Source organism: Phlebotomus papatasi, chromosome 3 (assembly GCF_024763615.1).
Source record: "Phlebotomus papatasi isolate M1 chromosome 3, Ppap_2.1, whole genome shotgun sequence".
NCBI lineage: Eukaryota > Metazoa > Arthropoda > Insecta > Diptera > Psychodidae > Phlebotomus > Phlebotomus papatasi.
In genome coordinates this window covers 5,754,487-5,773,769 of record NC_077224.1, presented here as the reverse complement: position 1 = coordinate 5,773,769, position 19,283 = coordinate 5,754,487, and positions in this window count along the sequence as shown.

The following is a 19,283-nucleotide window of genomic DNA, read 5'->3' as shown; positions in this document are numbered from 1 at the left end:
TAATTTACGATTTATATTCACGATAAACCAATAAAACACAAAAATTTTTACTGTTCCTAAAAACAAAAGCTACTTTTAGTAGAAACAGTAAAATCTACTCTTTTTATGAACAGTTGAATTTTACTGTTTCCAATACAGTAAAAATTTTTGTTGATCGCATGGCAAGGAAAATTTAGCTGTTCCTGTAAACATATAAAGAATTAGCCGACGGTGGTGTAACTCAGCTAGGTTTTTCAGTACAATCTGTCCTTCCGGTGAGCGTCGGAATTTGTTGATCAAATCATATGAATCAAACACACAATTTCACCAGTGATGCAATTCTGACGCCGTCACATTGCTATCCCGCCAAAATTTTCCCGATTTTGCGAAATAGAAATATACATCATACACAGAGTCTTCACTCTGTATGAGTGGGCACGGATAAAGAGTGTGGCGCTTTCAGAGGGATGGCATGTGTAGTAGTGCGCAAAAAGCGGAATAATGGGTGTTATTTTGAATATCCCGCGAATTTTATCTCGCGAGCTCCTGGAGGTCGTGAGATGGCAAAATAGATGCATTTTAAGTGAAAATTTCACGATTTAGTGCTCAATTTTTTTTTTTAAAATTGGTTCTATTAATTTTATGTAATATATAATTACATAAATTTAATGTCCACGAGGAAAAATTGAAATAATTATCGATGAATACTTTGGGGTTTCTTGGTGTCTCCAGAACCCACAAAGATACTTATGGTCCATCACTTCAACATTCTAAAATATCTTAATGTGAAAATTTTCAAGAAATGGGTAAAAGTATTTGATGAATAGCATATTATTTCAATAACGAGTAGGATGGTGTTGTCCAGAAACGATTTGTGAAAAAAAATTCAAATGAGATTTTCCTAGAACTACATTTTTAAACTAATTAATTTTTAATTTTAATTTTTTCTATAATTTTCTTCATTTTCTTCATAAATCCCTGAATATCCTTCGAATCCCCGAAAAGGATTGCGCAAGACTACTTGTCTTTTTCACGAAAATATTCTCGAAAAAAGAGCTAAGTTCTCTGAAGATCATAAACACGGAGAACTTAAGTGTAAGGGACCGGTGTAACAATTTATTAACAACAATAATCTGATGGTCGTTGAATGGAACATTTCAGCCCAGAATGAAAAAAAAAACATTTCTTCTTAGAGCTTTTTCGGTTCCCTGCGGACCTTCTTCGCGGGTCGAAAATGTCAGATTTCTGGGATTTTGTCTTTCTTGGGGGCCAAAGAGATGTCTTCATTGGGTACATGGGTTCTGAATCACACACTTCACGAACAATTTTACAGCGATATTTTACTTTTTACAAATAAGATTACTAGTTACTACACAAGTTAAACAAAATGAAATAAAAATCTTTCTTGGCTACTAAGTAAGTTTTGCTTAACTCATTTAGTAACTTATTTGTAAAAAGTAAAATATCGCAGTAAAATTGTTCGTGGAGTGTGTGATTCAGGACCCATGTACCGCATGTACCCAATGAAGATATCCCTTTGGCCCTAAGAAAGACAAATCCCCAGAAACCTGACATTTTCGACCAATGAAGAAGGTGCGCTGCGCAGGGCACCGAAATCTCTAGGAAGAAAAGATTTATAATCCAGAGACAAAATATTCATATTTTAATAGATTATTTTGTTCAAGTTTTACAATGATGTTAACATTACCTCTTCCTTCCCATTCTATGATATTCAGTGGCCCCAGCTCTTTCTTCAAGGAAATATTTTCGCGAAGGACACAAGTTGTCCTATACAGCCTTATTTATAAGTTTGAAGAATATTCAAGGATTTATGAGAAAAATCGAGAAAATTACAGGAAAAATTAAATGATAGGAAATTAGTTTGTTCTAGAGAATTTTTCCTTGAATTCTCCTGCAAAAATCATTTCTGGATTCTGGACACCAACGTTCTGTAATGTACAATTATTGAGATAAATACGAGTTTAAACAAGCAAGTTTATTAATTTCTTGAGAATTTTTACCTAAAGATATTTCAGAAATTTGACGTGATATTCCTCCATAAATGTCTTGGGAAAACATGTTCATGAAACACCAAAAGGAAATCAAAAGTACTCATCCACTTACATCCCCCACAAGAAAGGATTTCATTTTATTGCACTGTGTTTTAGAAAAAAAACTTTAGGTATTATAGTTCTAACGAAGTTGTTTATTAAATGCCCAAGGCATTAATAAATTCATATGGAAAAATCATTTAAAAAATTATTTTGTTGCCTTGGACCACACTTGTAACAAAGAAATTAAAATTTGAGTGATTTGATGAAGCCGTCTATGTAACGGAAATGATTTTGAAAATATCCCGCAATTAAAGAGTGAACGAGAGAGTGCGAGCGAGAGCAATGGCATGATTGAGAAATGACAGCCTCATTGAACAAGCGTTGAATTTCACGGATTTTTCTCTAGTTTTTCGCGAATTTAATGTTTTAGTAAATCAAATTACAATAATTTTCATCTCATAAAGGGTGTTTCTGTGTTTAAATGTGAATAATTTGCTCAAAAGTGCACAAAATATGAGCTGAAGCGGCTTCACACATACAACCACCTTCCCGAAAAATCTGGATAAATTTCGTGACGGCCATCGGAATTGGGGGGCAGAGCTTTCGACACTTATCGTGTCCTCCTCAGTGGTTCTTGGTTGGTTTTTTGTGGCAAAATTTCTACACAGTCACAAACCCGAGAGAATCCGCGAAGATATATGTACATTATCCACGAAAAATTGCGCCCCGCGAAAATCGGCGAAAAAATTCGCGCTCCGCGAAAATCCGCGAAAAAATACACGATCCGCGAATATACTAGAAAAATTCGCGCTCCGCGAAAAAATACACACCCCGCGAAAATCCATTAAAATCCGCGAAAAAAATCGCGCCCCGCGAAAATCCATGAGAAAATACGCGCCCCACGAAAATCAACGAAAACATTCGTGCCCCGCGAAAGTTCGCGAAAAAACACGCTCCCCACGAAAATCTGCTAAATTCCGCGAGAAAGGACATGCCCCGCGAAAACTCGCAAAAACTTCGCGCTCTACGAAAATCCGCGAAAAAATACACGCCCCGCGAAAATCCGTGAAAATCTGAGAAAAAATTCGCGCCCCACGAAAATCCGCGAAAATCAGCGAAAAATACACGCCCTGTGAAAATCCGCGAAAAACTCGTCACGCAAAAATCCGCGGAAATTTTCGGACCCCTCAAAAATCTATGAAAAAACATGCACGCGCCCCACGAAAATCCGAGAAAAAATACGTGAAAATTTTGAAATTGAAATCTTTAAATTAAAATATCTCGAGAACTGCTCGACGAATGTCTTAAATTTTTGTTTAAAAATTGGTCTAAATTTTCTGGTCTACAACATAAACATAGAATATTCAAAGTTGCATGCTTAGATTTCGAGATTAACTACAAAACGTGACTTTGAACCGGTTTTGAACCGGTTTTACAAAAAACTAATAGCACAGAAATCGTCGTAGTGCAAGTAGATATATTTAAAAAAAAAAGAAATTATGAAGATATCTCGATCAGGTCAAAAACCTAGGTGTAATCTTCAACACAACTCTCTCCTGGGGGGAATTCTGTAACCCTGTGAAGTGATCATCTGTCAAAATTGGTGAAAGCTTCACTAAAGTGATCGCAAAAGAGATTCTGTAAGTTGCGATAGCTTCACGTGAAGGGATCATTTTTGGGTTATGTGTTTCACTTGTCAATTTTTCTGTGAAAATGATGTTATCACTCGGTGAATCCAATGAAATTTTTTTCATACTCAGCTTGAAAAACAGCACTAAATCATTGTTTCATCATTGATAGTGACACAATCCGTCGTCTTTCAGTTTCGTTTAATGATTGTGTTAGGTATATCTGCAGCTTAAGTCGTCGATACCATATCTCCCCCTTCAGTAACATATTTGTTGGCTGCGATCTACCATCTCATCTAAGAATGAGAGCAGTGCTATTTCTGTTCCATTTGGTGATTTCCAGTTGTCCTGGGCATCTGTCGTGTCTTCTGGTTAGGGGGAGTTCCGCCAGGGTTCGAGGACTTATAGTGCCTAAAGTTCAAGATAACTGCCTCTATCGGTCACCTTTTGTAAAAGGCGTCATTCTGTTTAATTCTCTTCCGAGTGATTGCCGTATTTCTGCGGCTGCTATTCGTAATTTCTATCTTCAAGCTAAATCTTAGAAACAATTAAGCTAGATTAAGCTAGATCGTAGAAACAATCCTAGAATCACACCTAATTAAGCTTTCTTGTCCTCGGGAACAGTAAGAACAATTTACAGAAAAAGTAAAATTAAAGGACAAGATGACTAAGCACGCGGCTTCGATTTTGCGATTTTGTGCTTCCTCAGGAAGATACTCACTCCCTTTAACCAAAAAGGTATTCCCTAGTTAGACCTATCAACCATTTATCTGATCTTCGTTTTGGAGGCTGACCCTTATGCCGAAAATAGACACAGGCTGATCCTGAAAAGTACTCAGCTCTAAAAATTTGGCGGTAAAGGATCAACCCAAACTATCATACACTGAGGATTTAGTATCAAGGATTAGCGTTTACAGCGTAAATTTCTATTAAATCTCCACACTTTGATTGCTGAAAGACTTCTTAAGTGCAATATCAATGGATTTCTCGTACAGAAAGGAGCACTCTGACCTTCCCATTACTCCAATCTTAAAGTAATTTAAGATTTTGCAACATTGCGTACCATTACTCTCCATATTTTTTCACGCAATTGACATTTCGAAAAGCATCCAAAAACACCTAAAGTGAAGCTTTTTATTTTCAGCACTGGCGCTGATGTCGCCTAATTCCCGTAACTTCACTAGACCTCACGAATTTAGAAAATCAGCCTGATCCTCCAAATTATGGGCTGTTCCCTGAGTGTATCGACACCAATCGTAATTTTTCGGGCTGATCCGTAAGCGGATCCATGTATCTATTTTGGGCTTTAGGACCCTAAGGGCCTCGACACACCTGAGGATTAGCCGAGAGACGGCTTAGCGTAATTATATTCGAAATAATGATTAAAGTACATTTCCATCATTTTCCACTAAGTCGTCTCTCGGCTTAAGTCGTAAGTGTGTCTAGGGCATAATATACTCAGGCTGATCCTCCAGAATGCTTAGCTTATAAAATTGGACAGTAATGGATTAGCTAAAGAAAATTAATGCAAGGATCTCTAATCGATGATCCTAAGCCCTTAATGTAAGACCATTTGAGAAAAATCTTTACTGCAAAATTTTACAGGCTAAATGTTCTCGAGGATCAGTCTGAGTCTTATCTTAATCATTTCATATTGATTGAAAGTTATAATGTAACATTCAGGATTATTACATTTAGCATTCATTTCAGGATTACCAATAAAACAGTGTTTGAAATGAAAGTCACGATAATTATCTTTTGCTAAATGTTTACAAATTTTCTAAAATTGTATTACGGGATTTGTTGTGGAGAATTTCAAATGATTTATTGAGTCTGAAATGGCATCATAATTCTCCATCGTGATTCTCAATAAATGCATTTAGATATGCGAATAGAGCTATTAGTCTTGCTGGTGCAATTTATACGTAAACGCTTTGTGTATTAAACGTTGAATTGCCAACATTTTCGAGTAATGCGAGTGAAAATGTGCCCGATAAGCTATGTGGTAATTTTAATGACTTGATTGATGTGTCAAATACGAAATTGGGATGCCGATATCCTTACAGTGTGTGTTTGAATTGAAAGTGGCGCGATTTGTATGTCAATAGAGGGTATAAAGCGCGGGCTTTTTGGTTGGTGTGTATGGTCGGGAATGGGGAAGAATGAAAGAAAAACGCAAGAAAGCTTTATGGGTTTGAGATGTGACAGAGAATAATGCGGGCAATTTTCACATCATCATTTTCCTCCGCAGCGGCAGTCAGACATACACATAAGAGTGAAAAGTATAAGTGTGTGACATTCCTATGTTAAAGGGGGATGATGGGATGGTAAAGTGGGTTGAAAAAGAAAATGGGGGAGAAAATTCTCACACATTGGGAATTGGTGGTGAATTTCACCATATAAATTTCAGGCAATTTCACTCTAGCCCTGGATGACAATTTTTCACGTGAAACTCTGCCACTTTCACAAGTATGCCAACCCCCAACTACCCTAGCTCACTCACCCGTTTAATGTAAACTCCTTCGTACATCAAAATTATGTTTGTTGTGAGTTTGTGTGCTGAGAGATTTTCCAGCATTCTCCATTCTCCGTCGTTTGGTCTCCTTTTTCTCTCCCTTTAGAGCCCTGGATGCGTGTAGGATTTATGTTTGTCCATCCACCTTCACCGAGGTATTTCTTGAATTTTCACTACCAATCTTCCTGGAGTTCTTCTTAAGGGTTGTAATGTTTGAAGAACCTGTGGACTCTGTGGACAGTTTTTTTTTGCTCCATTCCACCTTCCCCCTCCTACGCTTTCTCCCTCTTCCGGGGTAACTCCAATTTTCCAAAGGACGCACCAAATTTCCCTCTAAATTGAAAATAATACAAAAGGGAGTGTACACAGGAAAGGCTAAAAGGAAAATGTCCCTATCGAGCTACTCATTCTTCAAATTAATTGTTAAAGTTGATTTTTTTTCCTTCATTCTCAAATCCCCTTTTGTGTCGCAATCTCTCTTTTACCCTTACACTGGATCATCTCAAGACGCCGGAATACATGAGTCTCCAAAGCGATCTCTTCAATTACGCACCATCCGGTATGTTCAAACCCAAAAGAAAAAGTAAACTCGTAGATCTTTAGTACACCACCCACCTTCACTTTCCAAGAAAAAAACCATCAAGAACTGATTTCAGAAGAGTGACTGAGCTCTCACTCCAAATACATAAAGTAATCCTCTCATATGAGAAAAATATGTGAAATATGTGGCACTCTCTTGAGAATGTGACATGTTAAGAATACAAAAAAAGATTTCTCAAACGCTTTTAAAAATACTCAATAATTTAAGGAGAAGGAATTTTTCAAACAACTTGTAACCACAAATATTTTTCTGCCAATATTTACAAACTAAACGGCAGTGTGGTGTCGATCTGAAGAATAGGATCATGCAGTTACATTTTTTGCGATAGTTATACCTTTTGTTAGTTAAGCTTTCAATTATGCTTTGCGATGGCTGCGACTTTTTGGTCAGTAAAAAATAAAATTTGGTCAGCAAAAAGTCAAATTTGGTTAGTAAAAAGTCAAATTTGGTCAGTAAAAAATCAAATTTGGTCAGTGAAACATCAAAATTGATCAGTAAAAGTTAAAGAACCTGGCCAGTAAAAAATCAAACTTTCTGTGCTTCGGGAAGTTAGCTATATCGCCTGTTGAGGCAAAGGGAAATTTTCTGTGCTTTGGAAAGTTATCAGTAGCACCTGTTTAATTTTTGTACAAAATTTAGGAAAGACGAAATATTAAATACGAAATGGTAAAATACGAAATGTACTAAAATACGAAGTTTCCGTAATACGAAATGTGCAATACTTTTTATCCGAATATCCAAAGTTTTAACTTTTATTGATTTCCTTTTAGTTTTTTTATTGACTAAATTATTATTCACTGATCATATTTAATTTTCCACTGATTAAATTTCACATTTCACTGTTTTTAAAAAAAATTTAACTGACCAAATTTGACTTTTTACCAACCAAATTTGACTTTTCTCTGACCGAATTTGATTTTTTACTGACCAAATTTTATTTATTACTGACCAAATTTTATTTTTTATGGCTCGGGCACACCTTTTAGATCAGGAAAATTTTATGAAGTCGAAATTCGAAACCCTTTCTTTCTCACATATTTTGCATATGACTATCTCATTCTTTCACATACCAAATTCGATTGAGTTAAATTGAATTTGGAGTGATGTTTAAGAGAAGAAGAAGAGTGCGAAAGAATGAGATAGACATATGCAAAACATGCGAGAAAGAAAGGGATCCGAATTTCAACTTCATGAAATTTTCATGAGCTAAAAGGTGTGCCGGACCCATTAGCAACAAATTTTATTTTTTACTGACCAAATTTGACTTTTCACCGACCAAATTTTATTTTTTACTGACCAAATTTAATTTTTTCCAATTTTTTGAAAATTTCTTACTGACCATATTTAATTTGTTACTGACCAAATTTGATTTTTTTTACTGACCAAATTTTATTTGTTACTGACCAAATTTAATTTTTTCCGATTTTTCAAAAGTTTTTTACTGACCATATTTAATTTTTTACTGACCGAATTTTTTCAATTCAATTCAATTTGAAGTTTATTTTATGTCTAAAGATACAATGCTGTTCCTATTTAAGGCTATACAAAACTCATCATTTTTTACTTTTTTTTTGATTTGAAATTGGATTTTTTACTTACCAATATTTTGTTTTTTACTGACCAAAAAGATTTTGCCTAACCAGAAATACAGCTTTCAAAATAAGAAACTGAACCGTGACCGTTTTGTTAACAGAGTGGTAATTTAGTGACAGACTACTAGTAAATAAAATTTTATTCTGCAGATTTTTCATAATAATTTGTCGTAACTGATATAATTTTCATAAAATTGCAGAAGAGGTGTTAAAAAACTGACAGAAACGACATTACATTTTTAGGGAGGATTAAGGGCAGAATCACATTAACAGTCAAATGCTCACTGTATTTCGTTAATTTACACATTTCCATTACAATTCTTACGCAAATTCTCGATTACCGTATTACCTTATCTCATACTCGGTGAGAATTACGGGAAAATAATATAAAAAGTTGATTTAATGAAACGAAAATGCAATAAACGATGATCAAAAAAAACTGTACGATTAATTTCTCTTACAGTTTTTTTTTGCTCAACGTTTATCGAATTTTCCTTTTATTTCTTTCGAGTTACCGAGTATAAGATAAGGTAATACGGTAATGGAAAATTTGCGTAAGAATTGCAATGAAAATGCGTAAATTAGCGAAATACGGTGGGGCTACGGCGATCATTTTATTGTCAATGTGATTCTGGCCTAAGCCTTACTGTGTTATCACACTTGCACATTAAAATTTTAATATGTGTAGAGCGTGTGGCCTATTCGAAACATGTCAACCCAGTCGACGGCCACAACCCACCAATCCTAATCCTTTATTCCTTTGACACGCCCAACCCCTACCATCCTCATGGGTGCTGAAAGGTTGCTTTGGGGCTCTTACTGTTAGGTAAATGTCCTCAGTCTTCAGTGAGTGAGCATCAGTCGCCGTGGACGGTTCACTCTCATGAAGTGAAAAATGGGTGGCACCTTCAGTTCTCCAATTTCCCTCTAAGTTTGTATTCTTCTATTTAGGTGAGCCCCATCTGGGCTTACAAATTCAGAAGTGGGATCCCCATTCCCCAAAAGTGGATCGCGAAAAGAACAGTTGATTAATTGTTACAGTTGTTGTGTTGAGACTTTAATTAATCTTGCATTGTGGTCGTGATGTGTAAAGTCCAGTGATACTACGAGAACACAGAAGATAAGATGGAGGATTCCTGTCGAGGAAAGTCTGCAGATGACTGGGGAGTCCATGCGGGATCACTAAGCCAACGCGGAGGAGACATCGTATTGTGGAGCCAGGAGATTGTGGAGCCTTAAGATAAGAGCGAGGAATTCTTCAAGAAAGTAATTGTGAGGATGGAGGTCTTAGTACAGAGAGATCATCGGAGAAAGATTTTGAGATAAGTCCATTCCAATTAAATTTCTAGAAAAAGTTATTTATATTGAGCAATCGTAGCTACAGATATAATGAGTGCCAATTTCATAGAAGTATATATAATATCAATCAAATATTTGACGTGTTATCATCAAAGGAAAAGTGAGGGATGATTTGCTGGGAAATTTGTGCAAACGATAACTAAAAATTATAAATATCATTTTGAACGTGTTTTAAATTTATTAAGGATCTAAATCACAGCCACAAATTAAAAGTTCGTCAGGGATACTTTCGGATGCAAGTCCTCCATAACTTCATCATTTCGTAGCATCTGTGATATAGTCTTCAAAATCACTATTAATTCCATTAATAAATAATTGTTTTCACGTCCCATGACCACTTCTTTACGGAAACACATAGTGAATCAAATTTAATAGAAAAGGTATAAATCTACATTTGAGACAACTATTTTAATAGATCTAGCGCGAGTTTTTCATGATTTACCAAGAATAACTTTTAGTGCGCAACTTAGTAAATTTATGATCGAGATCAGAAGATGTTAGCAAAATAACTTAGAAGTCTGTAGGGCCGTATGCAAGGAAATGATTTCGTAGGATTACGTAGGTTAAATTAAAATATTAATTGAGCAAAACTACTCTTCGAAACATTAGCAAATAATCTTTTCATAGCGATACTTAACACCCGGTCGATGACGAATAAATATCGGAAGATTTAAGAGGTCAATGAAAAGCAAAAATTTCATCTAGCAATAAGATTATAACATTTCGGATGAGACATAGAATAATTGCAAATGGAACTTAGAAGCTGTGTCGATGAATGATCTGTGAGATTGATGTGTGATAGAGGGCCCTCGAAAGTGTGTGTGAATGAGATTTTCCATTGCAGTTGTAAATTGAATCAAAATTGGGAATTTGAAGGAATTCGTATAGATTTGATCTTAGGAGAAACTATAATTTCAGTTGTATAGGCTACATAAGGTAAAGAGAAGGACACATTTTAAATTGAAGACGCGCCACAATTATGAATGTCAGAGGTTTATATTGATATCTATAAGTGATAAGACGTTTGATATTAAATACTTATCTTCAGAAAGTTTACGCGATCAAGGATCAATACCACATATGCTTCACGAACATTACCGCGATCACGGAATTGAAGGACATATTAAAATATTAAAAATTGGAATTCATAATGATAATGTTGAAATATAAGAAGAAAGGAAAGAAAATGATAAAGATGAGTAATCCATTTTCGAAAGTATGGGAATAACCCAAAAAAATGCTGGTAGAGAAGGGTACAAAGTTAGGTTTATGATAGGGGCTGTAAAATATTGAAATATTTTTGCAGACAAAGGGACCCGACACGTCGGCAAACTTAATGTTATATTGAAAGGATGCGTTAGAGGAAATGGTCTAAATGAGTTTTTCAATTGCTTAGACCCAAAAAGAAATGCGTCTGGGTTAAGGAACGAAAAACAACACCTCATTCAGGGATCATAACATAAATGCAAAAGGATCGACAAGCAAATTGGGAAAACCCAAATGTGTTGCAAGGACCCATTAGTTCAAGCGCCTTATGGAAATGAAGTAATTAGGTTTTTCAAACAGACATACCGACAATGTTGCAATTTATCCTACAAAAAAGGTTTTACAGTTTTACAATGCACCACTCATTAGGCGGGTCTTGGGATTTCCGGGATAGTCAGATACTCGGGTCGAAAACGTATCCCTTGCAATAAAACCCACATAAATAGATATGTGTAATGCTTTTAAAATGTATACAGCTGCATACCACATTTTTCACAAACTGTAAAATATATTAGACATCGGATAATTATTAACGAAACGAAGGATCTTCGAAAGAACATTATGCCGTGTCGCCATACCTAGAGAAATTTGAAAACTTTCCCAACCACATGCTCTTGGATCTGATCTCAATCAAAAAGGAATATTTTGGAATAAAAGGGGTAACTCAAAATTTAAGGAAGCGGATTTCAGATGGCAGATATATGATAGATAAATAAGACGGGTAATTCACGGTTATATAAGTCGAATTCAGTAACAATTAGATAGTATTTTGAAAAAGTCTTAATATTAATATAATCTCTTTAGAATTCTTAATACATACGGGAATACAGGGCTACGTAACATAAAGACACTAAATCGCGTGTAGATCTAGGTTGAATACGATAGGGAATATCATGAAACGTAACCATATCGACGCGACGCTTATTTTAGTCAACATTTGCGACATGGAAATTAACTTCAGTTGTACAACACTCGCGCAGAAAATATAGTAGTTTATTGATTGGGAAAGGCTTTGTCGAACCATCTACATCAACAGAAGATCGTAATTCGTTCAGGCGATATATGGAAATACTACAGATGGACTGTTCGTAGTTTGAAAATGACTCCTTAGAGACTGATAGATCATTATTGCGAGAGAAGGAATTATCTAAATGGGAGGAATAGGAACACGCTGTCATTCGGAACATTAATGGCCTTTACACACTATAATGAATGTTCGTCAATAGTTGCCATATTGAAGTAAATTGTTGATGCCAGAGAAAACTGTCAAAATTTCTTCAATAATGTAAAAGATAGATATCACTTTCTCTAGCGTGTGGATCTCATAACAGTCACTGAATGAATTCTTCGTTTTGAATTTTTTCAATCATAATTTGTTTACATGGCACAGTGAAATTACATGAAAAGGAAGTTTGTCCTGGATTTTACATGAAGAGAGAGAAAGAGGTGATCAAGTAGAGAACATGTATGATCTTCCACGAAGCTGGAGCAAATATACGAAACCTATTTGTAAGACCGTCGGGTTATGCTTACCGTGTTATGCAAGATAATAAAGTAACTAGAAATTGTTTTCCGGCAAAGATGCGTATGTCAATTGTACAGAAATGGCTTATCCAGGATAATCTAGGTTTCGAGAGATATAATATGTGATAGATGCGGATGGGTTAAATGTTAAAGAAATCCGAAAATTTTGGGAGTTATCTAAGAATATATCAATATGACGTGTAAGCAATCTAGCATCAAAGCATTTATTGCGGCATCTGAGGATTCATTAAATTAGACAGATCTTGAAGGAAAAGAAGGTTATTTTTGACGGTCGGTTTTAAAATAGTCAAAGGACTTTTACAGTATCTCGGGGATATCAAGTAAAACAGTTAATGTAAAGAGAATCCCGACGTCTATCGCATGTTGTAATTCAACTTAAAGTAAAGAAAGGAAAGTAAAGTCTAGTTCAAAATAAACGCGTTAATGCAGGATTCGGTGTTAAGAATTTCAAATCTGTGAATCAGTGATATTGTATTACACTTTATGGGATCAATATTTTTAGTATTCAGAAATCGAATCATATTAAAGGTACACATTTTTAGGATCACGGGATAATGAGGGAAAAACCTTTTTCTGCTGTCGAAAGTGCACAGGTAGAAAGTAGGACAACATATTCATTTAGGTTGACGGTTGAAATATTCAAAACTTTGAGTTGAAAGTTGTATCGCACGGATTCGCAAATAGATGGCGTTGTGTATGAAATAAACAAATTGTATGGAATCTAACAGGAGTATGAAGAAATAGTATGCTGTGTGTAAGGGTTTCACACATACGATGAGGTTTTAAGGAAGATGTTGTACGAAGTGATAACAGTCGTTACTATAACAAGAGATAGATGACATTATACGGACAGAAGTGTAATTATGAAAATTTTTGGACAACGTCGTATTGTGAATATAAACATAGCACAAACAAGATCATAATCGAGTTAGACATGAACCAAATATAACAACGTGTGCAGTAGGAAGTCTAAAACCAACATTATAGTAGAGTAATTCGCAACGCACAATAGTTTTTGTTTTGTAGGTGTGCTTTTGATGTTTCAATGAGAATGAGTGAGATCTAGATATGTTAATCTCTCTTACTTTCATATGAGATTTCGAAGGCATGTTTGCAGGACGGGGGTTATTGTGCTCTGGACCTAAGGGAACGGCATCAAGAAAATAATGGAATCTTCAACAGTGTTTATGTATGAAAAAAAATAGTACAGGGGACTCTTACAAGATTCGACTGTAATGTATGAAAGGAATAAACGAATATAAATGAAACGTATTTCATGAAATACTAGAAGAAAAACAGAATGGCAGGAGTACAGAAAGGCTGGAGTCAACGGGTTTTATCCGAGCAAAGGGACAATAAAACTCAACTCATCAATGACAGGCTATATATTATTATAAGTAGGACACGGTATTTAGGGGTATATTCGGAGAATAGGAGCGATACTTTATAAACTCTAAAACACACGGTCGGTAAATGTATCACATGATGAAAACGGTAATCATGGGATAGTGGTATGATCAGATTCCTAGGTCCAGAGGTACGATCCAATTACAACAAAGCGGACAGAATCTGGCCAGGAGTGTGATGCATACAATCACTACATCCCAAAGTTAGGGAACAGGGACCGAAAGCGCCGAACACACCGAGTTTGTTCCAGAGGGAGGAAAAGAAGACTTCACATTGGAAACCAACAGGAGCAGTATTCGACAGAGCGCACATTCTACACTACAGCGAACTTCTACTACACGGATGACATCTAATTTGAATGCAAGACAACAGAAATATAACCAGTAGGACCGTTAAAGGGTTCTTATCAGAGAATTGAACTACAACAGAAGAGATTCAACGAAGGAGTCGACTACACTAAAGACTGAAAATGTCAAGTTAATATGCGACAGGAGTTTCACGGGGTACAAAGGCATGGGGCAGTAGTATTCTGGATGCTGAAGATAATCGCGACAAAGAGTTTGTAACTAGAAATCACTGAAGTTGTTCACTTCAAAGACGTAATGCTCCCAATAGGTCACATTATTGGCAGGCTTCTACATGGATACTTCTGGTTGGATCAAAGGAAATTCAGTCAGAATAGCACCGAGGAATTTGATATTGGAGGAGTAATCAAAGTGATAAAACTGAACTGAGGTCAACGTCATGATCATGATCCAAAAGGAATTGCCATGAATATGCAGACAACAATACCAAAACAACAGAGCTCTGTGAAAGTAATTGTTAAAGGACAGTTGACGGATAAGTTAGCGTTGCAGATGTTTTTGAGGAAGTCAATCACAGAAACTTAGTGATTGGGAAAATGCCACAGGAAAGGACAAGATGTCCGTATACACAGGGGTACTGTGTGAGGAATGCGCATTGAGGAACGAGACTAGCTTGACCTACGTGGACTGTGGGTTTTCGGCCAGTGATGTGCGGAAGTGTCCACTCCTAATGCAGTGATTGGCTCCAACAGGTGCTGTGGGTTTTTGGCTCTTCACGGGTATTTTAGGCGATCTCCAAATCTCTAGAATGCCCACGTCAAAGAATGTGATTTGCCCAAACAGCTACTCTGTTGGCTCGCGCTTCTCACGGGCACTTTCTCAATCATTGAGTCCGGGGAGTGTCACCCCTACAAATGAAGTGAGTAGCTATAACACGTTCCCATGTTGTAGCTTCTCGCGGGGCCTCCATTTCTGGTCGGTGGCAGACCAGGTCACAGCGCCTAGTAGTTAATAGGACTGTGGGATTAAGCTTGCTTAATCATTCGATCCATGGTGATAAGTGGATTCGAGCGCTCTATGTAACACGGAACTTAAAGGTTAATTCGCCTTCCTGGTATACTGGATTCCTAGGTGTTGTGGTGCTCTGGGCTAAAGGAGCAGGTTGGTAGCATACGGTCCTGGCCTGGGGCTCCTACCATTCACCACGCTGCCAAGGGACGGCAGCTTTGTCAGGATTGGCCGAATTGTAGAGCGTGTGGCCTATTCGAAACATGTCAACCCAGTCGACGGCCACAACCCACCAATCCTAATCCTTTATTCCTTTGACACGCCCAACCCCTACCATCCTCATGGGTGCTGAAAGGTTGCTTTGGGGCTCTTACTGTTAGGTAAATGTCCTCAGTCTTCAGTGAGTGAGCATCAGTCGCCGTGGACGGTTCACTCTCATGAAGTGAAAAATGGGTGGCACCTTCAGTTCTCCAATTTCCCTCTAAGTTTGTATTCTTCTATTTAGGTGAGCCCCATCTGGGCTTACATATGATTCATATTAATTGTCGCTGGTGAGAGTCCAAATGTGTAATTTGTGTGTTTGAATCATTTTATATTCAAAATTTGATCTATTTGTTGATAAAAAGGTAGACTTGGCCCGCAAAATTTGATATAAATTGATTTATAGCATTAATACGAAAAATTAATGCGATTTTCTCTTTAATTTTTTAATGTGAAAACCAGTTATGCTTTAGGTAAATTTAAACTTATTTTTGCAGGCCAAGTCCACTTCTTCATCAATAAATAGAAAAACCCCAAATATTAAGTGACTCAAAGACACAAATAACATATTTGGACGCTCACAAGCGACAATTAATGTGAATCACATTAAAATTTTAATGTGCAAGTGTGATAACGCCGTTATACCCTAGACATACTTACGACTTAAGCCGAGAGACGATAAGCAGAAGCTTTTGAATCGATTGCAAGTCAAGTTTAACTTGACTTCATCTTTAACTTATGTTATTCTTTTTAATTACTTTGTATTCTCTTTGCAGGAGGGCATGCCCTATTATTTTAATCAATAAATAAAAATAAAATAAATAAATCTATAGGTAGGCACCTAGGAATCCCACGTTGCTACGATATTACATGCAGCGGTATTTTAAATTTTCTTTTAAAGATTTTAGGGTGTATGATTAATCTCAGAAAAAAATTATATAAATATATAAATAAATTTATACGAAATCTACATATCCCCCCTTATCATGCTTCTGCAGCTATCTTAGCTTTGTTGATCAGACCCCGGAAATATGATTTTAAAAAATTGAAATTAAAATTTACAATTTTATGGTAGAAACCTGATGTAAAGGCACATGGATTTAATGTACGTTTTTTTTGAGTTAGGACACGGAAATAAGGCTGCTCGCGCTCTTCAAGAGAAGGTGAGAGCTCCGGAACTTAAAAAAAAACATATATAATATTAAATAAAATAAGTCCTTCATTAAATAAGTTTTCATTAAAGTAAAAACTTTCAAAGTGCTCTAAAAAACCCAGATTTTACCGATTGGAAGAGGTATGAATCTATACGATAGGCCCTGATATGCCAGACAAGTTTAATAAACCATTCCTAATTGATATAGCACAATTAGAACTATACTGACTGAATCAGTAAACCTATGAGTTAATAGATGATTTTCGGCTAATAGGTTGATTTCGCAATAATTAAAACACGGATATGACCTTTGGTTCCTTCTTCAGTTTTTGGTGAGAATCTAATGAGAAAAGTGTCCAGTGAGACGAGTCCAAGAAGTACTAAAAGTGTAACAAGATCCTTTGTGACAAGTTCTTTCCCAATCCCAATCATTTCGATACCTGAGGAAAGAGGAAAACCCCTCCGAAACGTCGGTTTTGAGAAAGTAAAGGAGAAGAAACCAAAGGTCATTTCCGTGTTTTAATTATTGCGAAATCCTATGAGTTAAATTTTCATTTTTAATTCTTTTCTTTTACGTTGCAGTGGCTCGAAAGCCGTTACTAGAGATCGTGAAAAGAGACGAGAGTCAGTCCAAACAGTTGAAGAATTCCCCAGAAAATTCTCACCAGGCAAGTGAAAAATCTGACGGAATTCGGCTTCTTCGCCTATTCAGCTGTTTTAGGGCCTAAACAACTTAGAAAATTTTTGAAAACTGAGCACAGTAGGATCAAAGATAAACCGATATTTTATTATAAACCGATAGCTTGACCAATTACTTAGCTTGACAATAGCTTGACAAATTAGTTAAACAGTGTTTTTTTTTTATTTTCCAAAATTTATTTTACTGATTTAACAAAAAAAGGGTATGATTTTGTATCGAAAAGCTGCGAAAATCAATGTAAACTTGTGTACTTATAAAAGAGCTTGACAATTAAGTTTTAAAAGTCTTAAGATATTTACCAAGACTTATCAAGGGGGACTTACTTTATCAAAAGACACCAGTCGACTTTTGAACACTTCAGCAGACGTTAGGAAAATTTCCAGGTAATTGGCAAAGGAAGAAACGTGCGAAAGTCGTCAGAATCGCCTTCCCCTGGTTCCAGCCTAGTTGCGTGCAGAAAAAAGTGCCATTTCAGTCGAATTAGCAATCTGAGTGGATGACAAAATTAAGTGTGGAGGAGGATTTTCACAGTATATCTAAGGATCACTCGAAACCATTCCAGAATTGTATGGTGACAGAGAATGAAGAGTAGGGACGAATCCACCCACGTTGTTGACTCACTTTGGGTACATCCTCCGTACATACTTTCTCCACCAAAGCGTAAGCGCCTAATTGAAGTCCCAATTAGCAACCCATCCAGATTCTCAATCTCTCTCTCCTCTATGATATTCTGGACATGTATCTCGTCTATTTGAGCACATTCGTCCTCCTTTTGAGACGCCCATCCTCATACTTTTTTTTTCCTTCATCATCGTATCGTGTGATAGGAATTAATTTGCCAGAATGAGCACAATTTCACTTTCATTTCTCTCAACAAGCCAACAAGAAAAATTGTAAGAAAATAAAAAAAATGATAAGAAAACAAAGAGAGACTCTAGTTGCAGGAATATAGAAAAAATAAAATGGGGCCATTGAAGAAAAATATAATCTTAAAGGTCAAAGTACAGCCATCACCCAATTCCACGGGGATGAAAGTTATTACAAAAATTTTTCAACTCACCGATAAAATTCTTTCCATTGCTCCACAATGCATATTATTTATGTAAGTCACACAATCTTCTACCCATCCTTGATACAAAGTCTCATAGTCACGATCACTGCTAATATAGAATATTGTATTTTCAAATAGTACATACAATGGGTACATATCTCTACATATATATCTAGGTATGTGTATATATTTGCTGTGCACTATATGTATCTTTGCTCCTACGCTTTTTCTGCAATTTCACACATGAAAATTCATCCTCTTGAACACGAGCTGATACAAGAGAGATTTCAAGTCCTTCAAGTGTTCACAGAGTGAGTCAATAGAATTGCCCTGTATTCACACTTAAAAAAAATTCGATAACAAAAGGCTGCTTTAAAGAGTTACCGTAAATTTTACGGATACAGCATAATGGGCAGTACTTAAACAAATAGCCAGTAAAAAAAAAAAATTATTGTAGTGAAATATTATTGGCACAGTGAAAAGTAGAAAGTTATGAATGATTTTAATTATTTTTCTGACCGCAATGAATTCTTCTACTTACCAATCTTTTAGTTACTGCTCTGTTTTTCTAATACCCCGAAATTCAGCCCCTACTCTTAAGGAAATAAAAGCTTTCTCGCCAGTAAATAAAATTAATGTCGTCGGTAAGATTCAAAATTTTGATAAATTAAAAAAAACCTTCAAAAATGGTTGTTCTACCCAAGTAGCACTGCATGACTAGATACACGAGATTTTGTTATGAAGATATCGTTTGAAGATCAGTAAGACTACTTTAGTATAATGACTCAAATTTCACTAATTTGATACCAGTAAGAATTGATGTAAATGTAGTGTTAAAATTCCGACGTCACAATGACTA